The sequence below is a fragment of the Musca autumnalis genome, unplaced genomic scaffold (assembly GCF_047663935.1).
Source record: "Musca autumnalis isolate F117 unplaced genomic scaffold, ASM4766393v1 scaffold_3, whole genome shotgun sequence".
NCBI classification, from domain to species: Eukaryota; Metazoa; Arthropoda; class Insecta; order Diptera; family Muscidae; genus Musca; species Musca autumnalis.
This window is the reverse complement of record NW_027411866.1, coordinates 7,550,094-7,566,675: the sequence shown is the minus strand read 5'-3', so window position 1 is coordinate 7,566,675 and position 16,582 is coordinate 7,550,094. Positions and strand designations below refer to the sequence as shown.

At 30.5% G+C, this 16,582-nt stretch overlaps 1 protein-coding gene across 1 annotated transcript in view; it reads left to right on the top strand.

Annotated features, from left to right (window-relative positions):
- Positions 1 to 1,971: 1,971 nt before the first annotated feature.
- The window catches only part of Atf3 (Activating transcription factor 3), a 118,969-nt gene continuing 104,358 nt past the window's right edge, over positions 1,972 to 16,582 (top strand). The window contains exon 1 of the mRNA XM_073979450.1: positions 1,972 to 3,680. The gene's annotated coding sequence lies outside the window, so the exon portion shown is untranslated. The remainder of the gene's footprint in view (positions 3,681 to 16,582) is intronic.

Below are 16,582 nucleotides of genomic sequence, written 5' to 3'. Positions count from 1 at the left end.
CCGGGTGCGTACCTTTGCTGCAACATGGTAGTGGTCCGAGTCTATGTTTGATCCTCGGAACGATCGTACATCCAACACGCTTGATGTATGTCTTCCACCTATCACAACGTGATCAATTTGATTTCTTGTTCTTTGATTTTTTCTAGTTGTTGGATTTTTCTCACCTATGAACATTGTTGTTTCAAAATCCGCAAAAACTTCCCAGGTGTAAGCGGATTTTCTCTTAAAGTTAGTTAAGGCGCACCATGTACATATGACATTGTTTTATAAGGAAGCGATACAGGTAATTCATTGTCCCAATTTGAACTTCTTATCTCAATAGCGGCAAAACCTACGAAAATATCATAAAGGTCATTCTTGTAGAGCATTTTCATAGCTACAATGTTTTCATTAGTCCCACATCGATAGGATTCCAAGCGAAATCGTGAAAACCTAAAATCTGAAAGGTACTTCACTTATTTAGCCAACCGAAAAAAGCAAACCGCATAACTTGTCATGTATAAAAATTCAATTCTGTTAAAAATTCTGAAATAAAAATTCATCTCGACAGCATATAAAACGCAATTCAGCAAACTCCTGTTTTTTTATAGAGAAGTGAATGTAGAGGCTTTAACCCACTTAGCGCCGAGAATTTTTTTTGAAATTATATTCTTGAGATTTTTTAAGCTTTTTCTAAAAAGTAACTTTTTTTCTAAAATGTATAGTTTTCCTGCAATCGGGCCTTCTTTTAAAAGTTCCAAAGACTTTGGAGGGTAATATAGGTGTATCCTTACATGCCAGCCCCTTGGTTTTTGATTGAGAAAATACTCTTACTATATTCCTAACAAATCCCTGACTTTATATGATTCTAACATTTTTGATTAAATTTTTATCGCATATTTAAATTTTTCATCAAAAGTCGAAATTTCCAAAAAGTCGATTTTTTTGAATAGCTTGGGTTTTTGGCCAATTGCGTGGAAATGCGTAAGTCAAATGAAGCGTTATCAGCGTGAAATTGCAGATAACAGACAATACTATAACAAAATGCCCCACAAAAATATTCGAAAAAAACAGAGTTTTACGTCAATTTTTGCAACCATTTTTTGTGGCGTTTAAACGACCAGTGGCTTTATCTGGGTTAAATCATGGATGACCATCATATCTTTCTATTGCATAAATTACAGGCTCTCTTGGTCGACCCAGCTTTAAATATTCCATATTCACAAATTTTTTTCAGCCCAGCATTTCCATTTACCCTTCTCTGAGCCGTTAACTAACTAATGTAGGGTGTCACCGGTTAACTTTTACGTTTGCGCTGTTAAAACAAACCATAGAATTCGTGGCGTATGTGGTATCTCGTTGTCTCTTATTCGTTTACGAAATAGAGAGGGAGAGTGTGCTTCTGTGTGGGTTGTTAATGGAGATGGTTGGTGGTGGTTTGTCTCTTTGCAACCACTGACTGTCACCAACAACAACAACTGGACAATTTATTAACTTTACCCCTAAAAGTGTGGTGTAAAACAGTCAAAACAAGAAGAAGCAGAACATTTGGTTAAGAAGAAGTTTTCTTTTGCCAATGCATGTGTGTTTGTATATGTGTGTGGTTTCCGCTTATTTCCTCCCTCGTTTTTGTAAGTAAATTTTTACAAAAGAAAACAAACTTATTGGTGGTGTGCTCTCTTTTAATGGGTTAATGGGTGGCTGGTTGGCTCTCTCTGCTCTTTATTTTTTGCTGTGTGATTTTTGTTTTTGGTGGAGTATGCGCCTTTGCTAAACATTTTGTTATTGTTTCTTTTTTGTGTGGATGTTTTTGTTTTGATATGATGAGAATAATACGCATCGCATAGTGTGTATTTCGTCGTTGGTCGGTCGCTGGGTCGCTTCGTTCGTTTTGTTTGTTGTCAAGTTTTGCCGTTGTTCACTTTTGCCACAAAGTCAGTTCTATTTAAGTTGTAGCCATGGTCGTACATAGAGCAGAGCCAGAGACACATGTGTGGTACTAGAAGTAGAGAGTAAAAGCAAACAACAATAACAAAAAACATAAACACTTGAACTCGTGAAGTTTGGAAAAAAAGTAAATAAAACAATTTTGTTTAAAAAATACACACTTTTTGTGAGAGATATCCAAAAGTGTGTGGGAATATGGGAGAATAACCTCTTAGACGCCCCCTCGTGTTCCAACCAAATGATATATCATTTCATTTGACTTTTGTTAGAGTTGTTCTCATTGACTTATGGTCGAGTGTTCTGAGTGTGTGTGGCCGTACTAATGCTCTCTGTAACAGTATTGTGAGACGACGTTTCGGTTATTAGTTTCTGCTCGGCAAATGGTGGCTGGTGGATACATGCTGTTAATTCTCAGTGGATTTTCATTAGATTTTCGGTCGCCCAAGTGAGCAAACGTTTCGAGTAGTAGAGCAAAAAAAACAACAGAACAACATCCATAACAAAAACACAGCCACACAAACCTCTCTATTGGGGGATAACTACAACATTCGGTTTCAGTTCTTTATGGCATGACCCCCCTTTTACCCCCTCCCGCCTATGATTCTTATGGTTTTACAATGTATTAGAATCCGGTAGATAGAATATAGAAGAGCAGCCAGCACAAGGCATGTTGTTGTCGTCTCTAAGTGTGGCCGTGTGTGTGTTTGTGTACAACGAACATTAAGTATTTTTTCGCAAGTGTTAACGTGAATGCTCAGTTTGATTTTAAGCGTTTATTTAAAAAGCTGAAATCGTCGCGTAAGCAACACTCGTGTTAGCGCTAAACTTGGAATATTTGAAAATTACAAAAATAAAAAGTTTAGAAGAAGCATAAATAAATAAAAAAAATTGACCTATGTATACCAAACTATGTTTGAAATCATAAATTTGAAAATTTAAAGAAAATTTGAAAAAAAATATAAAAAATTCTAGTGACCTCTTGACCAATGGCCTGTAATTAGAACCCCTTCTCACATAGAAAGAAGTGTTACCATAGCAATTTCGTAAACGAAAATCTGTGCAATATACAACAACAAAAAATGGTCATGCTTTAGTCCCTAAAGTCCACAAAAAGTCTTCTTAAAAATGAAGATTTTTTAAAACCAAAAAACGAAATGTAAAGAAATTCTTAAAAAGATTACAACAAAATAATAAAGTGCCTGAAAAGTTACACACGAAAGGGATTTATAGAAGAAATAAAACAAATCCCCTTCAAAATCACCAAGTGCAATTTTTACATACGAAAAAACCAACAACAACTAAAAAAATAAATTTGAAATAAAAAACCAACAACAACGTTAACCACAGTGCCCTTATTAATAACAAAAATATAAAAAATAACAACAACAACAACGTTATTAATGTTTGAATTAAAAATTTCAGAACAACAAAAACAACAACCGGCTTAGCCTTAAACAAAATCAAAAATTATTTAACAACTTAAAACTTATATAATTTATTTCTGTATTAAAAAAGTGCCTACAATTTTGTATTTGTGTGTGTTTGAGTTTTTTTATTAAAGCAATATTATTGCATCCCACAACAACAACAACCAGTAAAAAAATAATAACACATTTAATCATTGGATATTTATTAACAAACCACCCTCTCCTACGCCTTGCTCTGAGCTCCTCCAGAGCAAGCAGAACAGCTGTTTTGTTTTTCTTTTTATTAATCAATCAGCTGTTTACTCTCTCCGGATATTCAATTTAACGGTAAGTACACTCACACACATACACACCTATACACCGCAAAACACACTTTGAGAGAAGGATAGGCCTAATTAATGGTCCCAATACATTAACACCTTGATGGGGTAAGGTAGATAAGTAGGGGATTTTGAAGATTTATTTGGGGTGAAAAATAAAACAGAGAATAAGAATTTTTTGATTGAAAAATGGGGAATGTAGTTGTAATTAATGATTTTCCAGGGGGCTTTAAGGAAATTATGACAATTTTTCAGAAAAAATATTGCAAAACTTTACAAAAAAACTTTAATTTAGCTAATTTTTGAGGAACAGAAAATTCACTTGGGTTTAAAAATAAAACAGGAAAAAATGAAAACACGAAATTTTAATTGAGACAGGAGACGAAGTAAAGCTTAATTTATTACTTTCCTTGGGATTTAAGCGGAATTATAAACTTTTTTCAATAAAAAAATCAAAAGTTTTATGAAAAATTACATTTAACTGATTTTTTGGTGAACAAAGTTTCATTTTACTAATGTTTTCCCATTGAAAATCTCAATTTTGTATGAGAAAATTTGATTTTGGCAAACCTTTTCTAGAGAAAAATTCTTTTAAGCACCTTTTGCCATAGAAAAAAGCCTATTCAGCTAAGATTTTTTATAGAAAAACTCAATTCAGCAATGATTCTAGTACAAAAAAGTAAAATCATCTCCGGTTCAAGTAATATTTTTATTAAAAAAATCTTGTTTCAGCAGACATTTTTGTGAAAAAAATGATTTTGGCAAACCTTTTCTAGAGAAAAACTCTTTTAAGCACCTTTTGCCATAGAAAAAGCCTATTCAGCTATGATTTTCTATAGAAAAATTCAATTCAGCAATGCTTCTACTACAGAAAAGTTAAATCTAATACTTATTTGGTTAGAAAACGCAATTCAGCTAAGGTGTTTAATATAAAACGCTTTACTCAGCAATATTTATACAAATAAAATAATCATTTCTAAAAAAAAAACTATTCAGCTAACCTTTATTATGAGAAATCCTAATTCAGCAAAAATTGTTTCTACCAAAACTTTTTTAACTTTGTAGAAAACCCAATTCAGCTTCAGATTTTAATGGAAAACACTATGTTCAGCGACAAATTATTATAGAAAACTTCTATTCAGCTAACATTTTTTATAGAAAATCTTAATTCAGACAGAGTTTTTACTACTGAACAAGTTTATTTATCTACTAATTTTGATAGAAACCCTAATTCAGCTACATTTTTTGAGAGAAAACTCCCTGCCCACAATGATTTATCTACAATTTTGCAAACTTTGTATACAAAACTTCTATTCAGCAAGATTTTTGTATTGAAAATCTGTATTCAACGAGGTAATTTGCTCCAAAAATTGTTAATAATACAGCTACAAATTTTAGTAGGATAAACCCAATTCAGCTATTGTTTTTTTATTACAAAAAGTCTCTATTCTGCAATGATTACCCTAAGAAATAACAAACTTTTCCACAAAAGGCCTATTCAGCAAACATTGTCTAAAGAAAATTTAAATTCAGCCAATTGTTCAATACTAAAAAACTTATTTCAGCTACTAGATTCACTAGGAAACACAATGCATCTAAGGTTTTTATTAGGAAAATACTTATTTCAATCATGATTAGCCAAAGAAATTACAAAACACTATTCAGCACATTTTTTCTATCTTTAATGGACAGAAATTTGGATAAATACTCAATTTAGTTGCATCGAGTAGGAAAAATATCAAAAATGATATTTTGTACACAATACACAGTTAATTCATGATCAATTTAGTTAATTCAGCTAACTCAAAATAGCGAACAAAATTGAAAGAAAATTGATATTCCGCTAACTTTTTCTATGGAAAATCTGTTTAGCGAACTTTTTCCAATGGAAAAGACAATTCAGCTAGCTTTGTGAATAGAAAAAGTCAATTTGGCAAACTGTTTCTATAGAAAAAGTCAGCTTCTTCCATAAAAAGAGCAATTCAGCTAACTTTTATTATTCCAAAGTAAATTCAGCGAACTTTTTCTAAAGAAAAAGGCAATTCAGCTCACTTTCCTGTTGAAAAGAGCGATTCAGCTACTTCTATAAAGAACGTATATAGAATTCAATTCAGCTAACTTTTTCAATAGAAAAGGCTTATTCAGAATTTTTTTTATATAAAACTCAATTCCGCTAACTTTCCCTATAGAATAATATAAAACTTTTTCCTATAAAAAAGTCAATTCAGCAAACTTTTTCTATAAAAAAAAAATGTATACAGCGAATTTTTTCTATAAAAAAAGTGAATTCAGCGAACCTTTTTATAGCATAAGTCACTTCGGCGAACTTCTTCTATTGAAAAAGTCACTTCAGCGAATTTTGCTATAGAAAAAGTCAATTCAGCGAACTTTTTCTGTAGAAAAAGTCAATTCAATGAACTTTTTCTATAGAAAAAGTTAATTCCGCGAATTGTTTCTATAGAAAAAGTCAATTTATCGAAATTTTTCTATAGAAAAAGTCAATTCAGCGAAGTTTTTGTATAGAAGTCAATTCAGCGGATTTTCTATAGATAAAGTCAATACAACGAACTTTTTCTGTAGAAAAAGTCAATTCAATGAACCTTTCCTATAGAAAATGTTATTTCAGCGAACTTTTTCTATAGAAAAACTCAACTCATCGAACTTTTCTATAGAAAAAGTCAATTCAGCGATCTTTTTCTACAGGAAAAATCAATGCAGCGCACTTTTTATAGAAAAAGTAAATTCAGCGAACTTTTTATATAGAAGTCAATTCAGCGAACTTTTTCTATAGAAAAAGTCAATTCAGCGAACTTTTTCCGTAGAAAAATTCACTTCATCAAACTTTTGCTATAGAAAAAGTCAAATCAGCGAACTTTTTCTATAGAAAAAGTCAATTCAGCGAACTTTTTCTTTAGAAAAAGTCAATTCAGCGATATTTTTCTATAGAAAAAGTCAATTCAGCGATATTTTTCTATAGAAAAAGTCAATTCAACGAACTATATTTATAGAAAAAGTCAATTCAGCGAACTTTTTCTATAGAAAAAGTCAATTCAGCGAACTTTCTCTTTAGAAAAAGTCAATTCAGCGATATTTTTCTATAGAAAAAAATCAATTCAGCGATCTTTTTCTATAGAAAAAGTCAATTCAACGAACTATATTTATAGAAAAAGTCAATTCACGAACTTTTTATATAGAAGTCAATTCAGCGAAATTTTTCTATAGAATAAGCCAATTCAGCGAAAAAGTTCAATTCACCGAACATTTTCTATAGAAAAAGTCTATTCAGCAAACTTTTTCTATAGAAAAACGCTATGCAGCAAACAATTTCTATAGAAAAAGTCAATGCAGCAAATATTTTCTATAGAAAAAGTCAATGCAGCAAACTTTTTTTATAGAAAAAGTCTATTCAGCAAACTTTTTCTATAGAAAAAGTCTATTCAGCAAACTTTTTCTATAGAAAAAGTCTATTCAGCAAACTTTTTCTATAGAAAAAGTCTATTCAGCGAAATTTTTCTATAGAAAAAGTCAATTCGACAAACTTTTTCCATGGACAAAATAGCGAACTGTTTCTATAGAAAAAGTCAATTCAGCGAACTTTTCTGTAGAAGAAGTCAATTCAGCGAACTTTTTCTATAGAAAAAGTCAATTCAGCGAACTTTTTCTATAGAAAAAGTCAATTCAGCGAACTTTTTCTATAGAAAAAGTCAATTCAGCGAACTTTTTCTATAGAAAAAGTCAATTCAGCGAACTTTTTCTATAGAAAAGGTCAATTCAGCGAACTTTTTCTATAGAAAAGTCAATTCAGCGAACTTTTTCTATGCAATCAGCCAATTCAGCGAAAAAGTTCAATTCACCGAACTTTTTCTATAGAAAAAGTCTATGCAGCTAACTTTTTCTATAGAAAAGTCTATTTGGCGAAATTTTTCTATAGAAAAAGTCAATTCAACAAACTTTCTCCATGAAAAAAGACAAAATTGCGAACTGTTTGTATAGAAAAAGTCAATGCAGAAAACTTTTTCTATAGAAAAAGTCAAAGCAGCAAATTTTTCTTATAGAAAAAGTCAATGCCGCGAACTTTTTCTATAGAAAAAGTCAATTCAGCGATTTTTTTCTTTACAATAAGTCAATTCAGCTAACTTTTCCTGTAAAAGAAGTCTATAGAAAACGCTAACTTTTTCTACACAAACTCCACTCAACAAACAGAAAAAGTCAATTCAGTCAAACTTTTCTGTAGAAAAAGGTCAATACAGCAAACGTTGTCCTCAGAGTTAGTCGAATCAGCGACCATTTTTCTATGAAAAATTCATGTGAGCTCAATTTTTTATACATCTCAGTTAAAATACTAATAATACTACTTTAAACACTACAACATTTTCAGATATAATTCGAAAGATTTTACTTGTAATTCGAGAATTTCATTTGTAATTTGCATTATTCCAATTTTATTTAGAATTTTCCAATTTGTAATTCGAATTATTCCATTTGAAATTCAAATTTTTCCATTTTTAATTCGAATTATTCCATTTAAAATTCGAATTATTCCATTTGTAATTCGAATAATTCCATTTGAAATTCGAATTATTCTATTTCCAATTCAAAATGAACAAATGTAACATTGACTTTATATTTAGTTTTCCGAATTACAAGTAAAATTTTTCGAATTTCAAATGGAATAATTCAAATAACAATGGGACAAATTCGAATTACAAATGAAAAAAAAAAATTCAAATTATAAATGGACTAATTCGAATTACAAATGAAATTCTCAAATTGCAATTGAAATGTTTCGAATTACAAGTGAAGTGTTTCTAATTACATTTGAAAATTGTTTATACTTAAATACCAGTTAAATGAATAACCTATTTCATTAAAAAAGCTATAGTGAAATGACTTTTCCCTAGGAATAGTTCGCAGATTTGACATATTAAAAACAGGAAAGAACTTCTCTAACATTTGATTACAATTTTCATAATATCTGCTTTAAAGTTCGTTAATGGAAACAAGATTTTTTTATTTACAAACAAAAATTGTTATAATTTAATATTGCCCAAAGATTTTTTTATTTACAAACAAAAATTGTTATAATTTAATATTGCCCAAAGCAAGGAAAAGTTCGCTGAAATCATTTCTTTGTGCACAAAATGATCCCAGAATTTACCTATTCTTTATTAAAAAGACAATAAACAACTTTACCAACAATCGATTGTGTTTTCTATAGAAAAATTGGATTTGATTACAATTTTCATAATATCCGTTAATCAGGTATAACTTCCGTAAATTGTAATAACTTAATATTACCCACAACAAGGAAAAGTTCGCTGAAATTATTTTTTGTACAAAGGGATTCGCGGATTTCAGATGATCTCTATTTAAATGAACGAACGCTTGTGTTTCCTACAGAAAAAAATCACTTTGATTGCAATTTTTTAACATTAAAAATTTAATTAAAAATCATTTAATGGAAACATTTTTTATTTACAATCGAAACTCAACGAAATAAATTATAATAACATAAAATGACCCAAAACAAGAAAAAGTTTGCTCAAATTATTTTCTGTACTGAAAAGTTGACAGATTTGATCTGTTTTCAATAGAAAAAGTTAACGAACCAACTTTCCAAATCATTCAACTGTGTTTTCCTATAGAAAAAAATTAAACTCGATTTTAATTCTCAACATCTCAAGTCGTCTCTGTCTAAAAATTCGTTAATGGAAACAAGATTTTTTTATTTACAAACAAAAATCATAAAAGTAAATTATTAAGACTTAAAATGACCCAAAACTTTAGCACTTAAGTGTAAAATGCTCTTACGAACTTGGCACAAAATTTGCTGCTGTTTTATTTTCTTTCTTAAGGAAGTAATTAAAACTAATTTATGTATTTTTGAATAATTCTATTTAACAAAAAAAAATATATAGATAAATATAATATTTTTTTTTTTTGTTTAAGACACACACGTTGACAGGGTTGATGGTGCTGGTGGTGGACACAAAGTGTGAGTTGCGTCAAATCGTACACGTCGTGTGCAATACAACAATATAATGGCCTATAAAAATGTAGGAGATTCAAAATTGGGTAGAGAACTGTGTTGAATGGCACATATTATTGCTGTGTGTGTTATTCTTAGGCAGCTGTTTGGTAAAATTCTTAACAGGTGTTTTATTTTCTTTATTATTTTTTGTTTTTTTGTTTGTTATTATGAATTTTTGTTGTTTTTGTTTGTATTCGAAAAGAAAATGTGTGAGGAAGTTTGAGAGGGAAGGAAGTAGAGGAAATAAATGATGTGCAAATTCAGGTTGGTGGGTCGCGCACTTCTGTCCATGTGAAATGAAAACCAAACGATTTCATCTCACATTGTTTAGATTCCAAAATCAGAATTTATATTAGCAGAGAGATTTGTTTAACGGCCAATTTCATCAGTCATCAGTCAGCCAGCACATTGAAGAGAAGTGAAAAACGTTTTTTTTTTTTTATTTTTCAGTTTCATAAAAATAAATAAATTTTTAAATTTAATCCTCCAAAAAATATGGCTGCCTTGAGCATAATTTATTGAAAACACACGCGTTTTGTGGAATTTTTCAATTAGAATTTCACGTTTTGTGGAAATATTAGAATGCTATGTGTGTGCGTTTAATTTTGCGTGTGCGAAATTCTAGTTATTTACGTTTGGGATTTTCTTGAAAAATCTTTGCTGCATGCAAATGTAGTGGCGATTTGTTTTAGTTTATTTTTCTAAAATGTTTATTTGTTTTCAATTTAATTGATTACAGTTGGTGGCGAATCGTGTTAAATCGCAGATATTATGTTTACTTAGAAATTGTGTGCCCAATCGATGATACAAAATCAAAATATTTATTTCTATACAAGAATATTCATTTATGTGAGTTATTACATTAAAATTTTGTTATTATTATTTTTTGGCTTCCTTCAGAAAAAGAGGAAATGAAAATTCAATAATCTCAATGCAGAAAGGAATTCAATGGAACGTTGAAATAATGTCCTAGCTGTCTAAGTGTAAGAACATTTGATCAACTGATTCTTTTGAAATTTACATATATGAAGATTATAGGTAACTATATCTTACTTAGTTCTATTCTTGAATTTGAAATCTGTCTTGCCAAAGTTATATGCAAATTTTACGACAATATCCATAGAGTCTTTAGGGAACTTGTTATGGGTCTATATTCTGATTTATATCCAGATTGTGTCACACAATTGTTGGCAATTCTACCTTTACAATCTACTATAGCTCTAAACAAAATATGATTTCATTTATTTTTAATATTTTTCAAATAAAAAACTATTCTTTTTTGTGACTAACCTATTGATTTACTCATCATTCGTCAAAAACACTTTAAGTTTTTCGATTAGCCATTGACTTGAAGTGTTAAAAATCTATTTCTTTTGATGTCTTTTTCTGTGTGTTTTGTTTTAATAATAATATTTTTGTGAAAAGGTTTATATAATAGAGAAAAAAAACAAAAAAACCTTGAATGAATGAATAACTGTTCATGTGACTCTTGTCGTTGGACCACAAGGTAAGACCATGAACCAATAAAGATAGATGGGAATATTAATATGCATTCTTCTTTTCTTCAAAGAAAAAACATATTGACTATTTTGTTTTCCTTTGATCTTTGTTTTTGGACATATGAGAGAAATTTTTCATTTAGTGGTGAATATTCTGACATTTTTGACAGGAATTAGTAAATTTGTTAATTTGTTGACATGCAAGGGTAGGTTGAAAATTGTTTGAAGTAAGTTTTTTGTTGCTGAGTTAATCAAAGATTTAAAAACATCAGAAAACAAAATTTTTAGAGTCATATATTGCAGTATAGAATTTTCTTTTCATTGAAATATGTATGCATGTATGTTTACTTGATAAATAGACCTAAGCAGTATTCAGGTACATGATTCGCACGGAATTTTCCGTAAGTAAAATAATTTAAAAAAGTGAAATTCTTTTAAAATAAATATTTTGACTGAAATCACTTAATTAAGGAATATTCTCATTGAATCGACATATTGAACGTAAATTTGGAAATAAAAATTGTGAAATTGGCGAATGAGAACAAATTCCGCACGGAATTTTTATTCGTGATTGCCCTGGTTATGTTTTCGTTAATGGAAACAAGATTTTTTTCGTCCTTTATGCGGAACTCCACTCCGCATTCGTAATATTTAAATCACTTAAAGTAATTTTTTTATTGTTATTTCTTGCAGTATAGACATTTTTCTTCACATAGGATATCACGATACCATGATATCAGATTGCATTATTTTTTTCGTTAATGGAAACAAGATTTTTTTATTCCATTGTTTGGTTGGGGCTCCACGCCCGTATTCGTAGGATTTAGATCCTTTAAAGAAACTTGTTTATTGGTTTTGTTAAAGGCATGAATATATCAGAGTCATTTTCAGCAGTGTGAACAAGATTTGTTCATTCTCTGTTCGTCTGGGACTACCAGTCCGCATTAGTAGGATGTAAAACTGTTCAGAATTTGTTTTATAATTTTTTAAAGACAGGAGATTATTTCTTGCAGTGTGGACAATTTTACTTCACAAAGGATGGCATGATAGACTCCTCTACAAGTTGAATTATTTTCGTTAATGGAAACAAGATTTTTTTCTGTTTCTATGTACTGAATTATTTTCGTTAATGGAAACAAGATTTTTTTCTGTTTCTATGTACTGTAGCCTCCCCGAATTGGTGTCGAGATGCATTTTTAGCTATATCCTTGAAGTCAACAATAAATGGGTACTTGATAAAGCTGACGTATCATGAAAGCAATAATTTTGTGTGTCATTTAATAGGACATTGGGAATATTTGGGTTAAGAAGCCAAATTTCCTAATAATGTTTTCGTACCTTCAATAACTTTAGAATCCTTTATTTCTTCGTTAATGGAAACCAGATTTCTTCGGTCTTTGTGGTTTTGATGCTCGCCACTCCATATAACAGCAAACCTGTTATCGTATGCAAGCTCGTTATAAAGCTATAGAGGTGAATAGCCAAATTTCTTCAAAAAAGTTTATGAAGTTGTGATAGCTTTGAAGTATTCGATTTTTTTCATTAAGGGAAGTAAAATTTGTTCTTCCTTTCTTCAGGCATTTTTAAGAACCACATTGTATAAAGGACAAACATTATTAATGGTTTTTTTTCAGATTTGTGGATAAGTGCCCTTTCTAGATGTTCTTGCATGTTATGTGGAGGAGTGTCATAGTACTTTCCAATATGTTCTTAAATTTGTTATTATACTTTTCGTTAATGGAAACAAGACTTTTACTTTCAGCAGAAGTAAGTGTAGAGACACTGAGCACTTGGAGATTTCCTATACCCTCTTTTTTTAAATATCCCAAAGTTCATATTGTATATTTTGTTAATGCAAACAAGGTTTTTTTTTCTGCGCATTTATTATCTGACTCCCCACCACTCCCATTTCGCTTTCTTGTCTACCATTTCGTATGATTTTTCATTTCAAGTGTATAAATTTGTTTTCATAATGTTCTTGTATGTATTTTTTGTAGGGGGGATTGTTTGTCCATCTGTCTGTCTGGCTGTCCAACTTGATTTTTAAATGTTGAATGACCAAAATTTGCGCGTGTCCAATCTTATGGCTGTCTTGAGGTTTTACCATTTTCAGTATAGTATACAAAAAAATAAATTTTCACAAAAAAAAATATTTATGCCATAATTCGTCGACTTTTTAATGGGCTTGGTGAGTCGCTTAAGATATTCAGCATTTTATGGATATTTTTGTGCATTGAAAATTTCTGAAAAAATATTGTATATTAATTTTTTAATATATTTCATAAAATATTAAGGATTTTTGTGTATATTTTTTATCAGAGGAAAATGTGTCTTTTATATTTTTTTGCCTAAAGATTTTTTGACATGCTTGCCTGCAAATTTTTCCATTTTTCCACTCGATGAATCAATGTTTGCCGTTCTGCTTTTGTTCCGTAGCTCTTTGTCTATATGTATTTCATTTATTTTTTGTTTACGAATGCCTCAAGTGTGTTTTGTTCAATATTCTTCCAAATTTTGTGCACACATGTGAATTATATTTGCATGTATTTTTCATTAGTATGGACAAATGAAAAAGAAGATATACACAAAAGTTACAGTAGCTGCAAAAAGTGAAGGACTATTCGACGTTCCCAAAGATTCTTCAAAACGAACTTCTTAAGAAGCCTTGTTTTCTTGGAAATAATATTTGGCATAATTTCAGCATCCTTACCTTACACTCGTTTTGAAACAGGTCTCTATGGCGTACCCCAGCCCTAGGTTGCATTCAATGCAGATATACCATTGTTATGGTAACATGTATTAGCTTGTTGATGCTTTTTTTTGCTTCATACATTTTCTCCTTACTGTATTTGCTTGTTTTTCTAATATACAAAGTCTGTTGGTGTCGCAACTTGAAATTTCCGCACTAAAATTCAAACAGAATAAAAAATTGGGGGAAAAGACTTTTGCTGCTGCTGTGCTAGTGATTTTTTTTGCCTGCAGTCAATTGATTTTAGCTTTAACACATGTTGGAAACATTTTAATATTTAGAAACGTTTCATAAAAATGTATATTTGTATTTATTTCCATGGGGGTGAGATTTGTTGTACTTGCGCTGGGAACTAATGCTATAAAACAAAAATTGAGTTGTGTTTTGAAATAACCATGCAATGCATAACGAATTTGCAAACAGTGAAGATTTTTGTTTGCCAAAATACAACATGAATAACAAATCATCAGGGGGGATGGATGGATGATACTATGTATACCGACGTATGGTATGTATGGTGGTGGTGGTTGTTTGTTTGACTGATTGTCACCCCAAATAGATGATACCCATAGACAAGTGCTCACAATTTATTACCCAAAGAAAGAAGATATCAAGTAAAACCAATTGATTTTCATTATGATAAGCATTTAGAGCCAAACTTCATTTTCCATGTGACAACATTTTTTGGCTAGTAAATATTGTTCATGCTTAAAATACATAAAAGTAAATGACACGTTAAAGATTTTATGGGCCTAACCTCAAACGTACACAAGCATACATCAAATAACCAAAAAACGGGGCGTAAGATGTTAGATTTATGTTAAAACACAAATGTTGAATATATCCAGAATATATTTACCAAAAACGATATCTTCCCATCCCCTTCCGCAAAGCATTAGCTTTATACTTGACTTACATGCCTGGATGGTTAGTTGGTTTTGGATGTTTGCTCGGCCTTGCCTTATATGATTGATTTAGATTTATGATGCTTTTCAAAACAAACCCAAAACACAACACAGCAGCATGTCCAAGTTTCTTTTTTTCGTATTTTTTCTGAAAGAAGGGGCTGAAATTTCTGTCTGTAATCTGTTTTCTTGTTTCAAAACAAAGTAAGTCTTTCATTAGCTGAAAAATGGCCTGGGAAGGGAAGTCATTTAAGTGCTGTTGCTGTTTCTGCTAAGACGCACAAAACTAAGGCATAAATGAATGTATAACAGAAACTTCTTTTGTTTTTAAATTTGTAGTGTGTTTCTTTCTTTTCATTATTGATTTGTGTTGTTCTTTTTTTTTTTGCTGAATAGATAGATTGATTTTAAAGATTAGTTCTCATAGAACATAAAATGATAATAAAAACTATCTCAATTGGAATTGAGGAAGAGATGAAAGAAATGCGATCGAACGCTTTTGTTAAAAGTTTAAAGGAAGTGGAAACAATCCGAAAGATGGAAATTATTTAAAGTAGTTTGTGAAAAAAGTTGGAGTGGGGGAATTCCATATGCTGGAGAATCAAACGCTATTTTTCTCACCGAGTGAGTCAGACTCTCCCATTTCCAATTTTTGATGAGATTGTCTACTTTTTCCTTTGTTTTTGTATCAGAAACATGTAAAATTCACTCACCTTTATGGCCAAGAAAATATCTTGCCAAATTTAGTCCCACAGCAAATGATTCGCGTAGAGAAATTATCAAGAAAAAATCTTGTTTCCATTAACGAATTTCAAATATTTATGCAACCGCAATGTTATTATTGTACCTAAAGCCTTTTTCTCAGGGCACACAAAGTAGCAATATCTTCTTGATTGGTCCCTCTTACAATGAAATACCCAGGTCTAATCAGTTAAACTTGATTCCATTAGCCTATTTTAAGTAAATATTACAATAAGTATAGTGTCATTATGTAGATTTGAACCCTCTTATCAAGACAAATAGAATAACTAACACTCTTATTTCTCTGGCTACTTCGCGAGGTGAGAATATGTTGTAGAAGTAATCACACTCTAAACGAAAAATTTAGTATTTTCACATTGTTTGTTCTCAGAATATGATTGCTCCAACAATATCTCTTCTCTGTAAGGTTTTACTCAAAATTGCCCATTTAATAAATAAGCTCAGATTTTTCTAGCACTAGAAACTAATCACCAAATCTGTGCAGAAGATTGAAAACATTTTTAAGATCATTACCGCCGATCATTAAAAATCTTGTTTCCATTGACTAATACGAAATAACTGAACAACCGAAATGTAATTCTAAGGAAATTCTTTTTCTTAAGAAGCAATCATATATCTTCCTATTTTGTTTCCTTCCACTTGTGGGATGTAAAACTTTTAAATAAACTATTTTATGAAATGCTAGGCATTTAATTTCTTCAATTTCATTTCTTCAATTTCATTCAGACAATACCTTTAGTGTCCCTTATTTTTTCGTTAATGGAAACAAGATTTTTTTCTCTGTTTGAGATTTTGGTATTCCATAGTACCTATTCCTAGAATCTAAAAACAAATAAAGAATGATATTATTTAAAGACAACTTAGTTCGGCAGTTCAAGAAGCCTGTAACCAAAACTCTCTAAAATGTTTTATGTACTTGTGATTGCTTTGGAGCCTTCTATTTTCTCATTAAAGGAAATACCA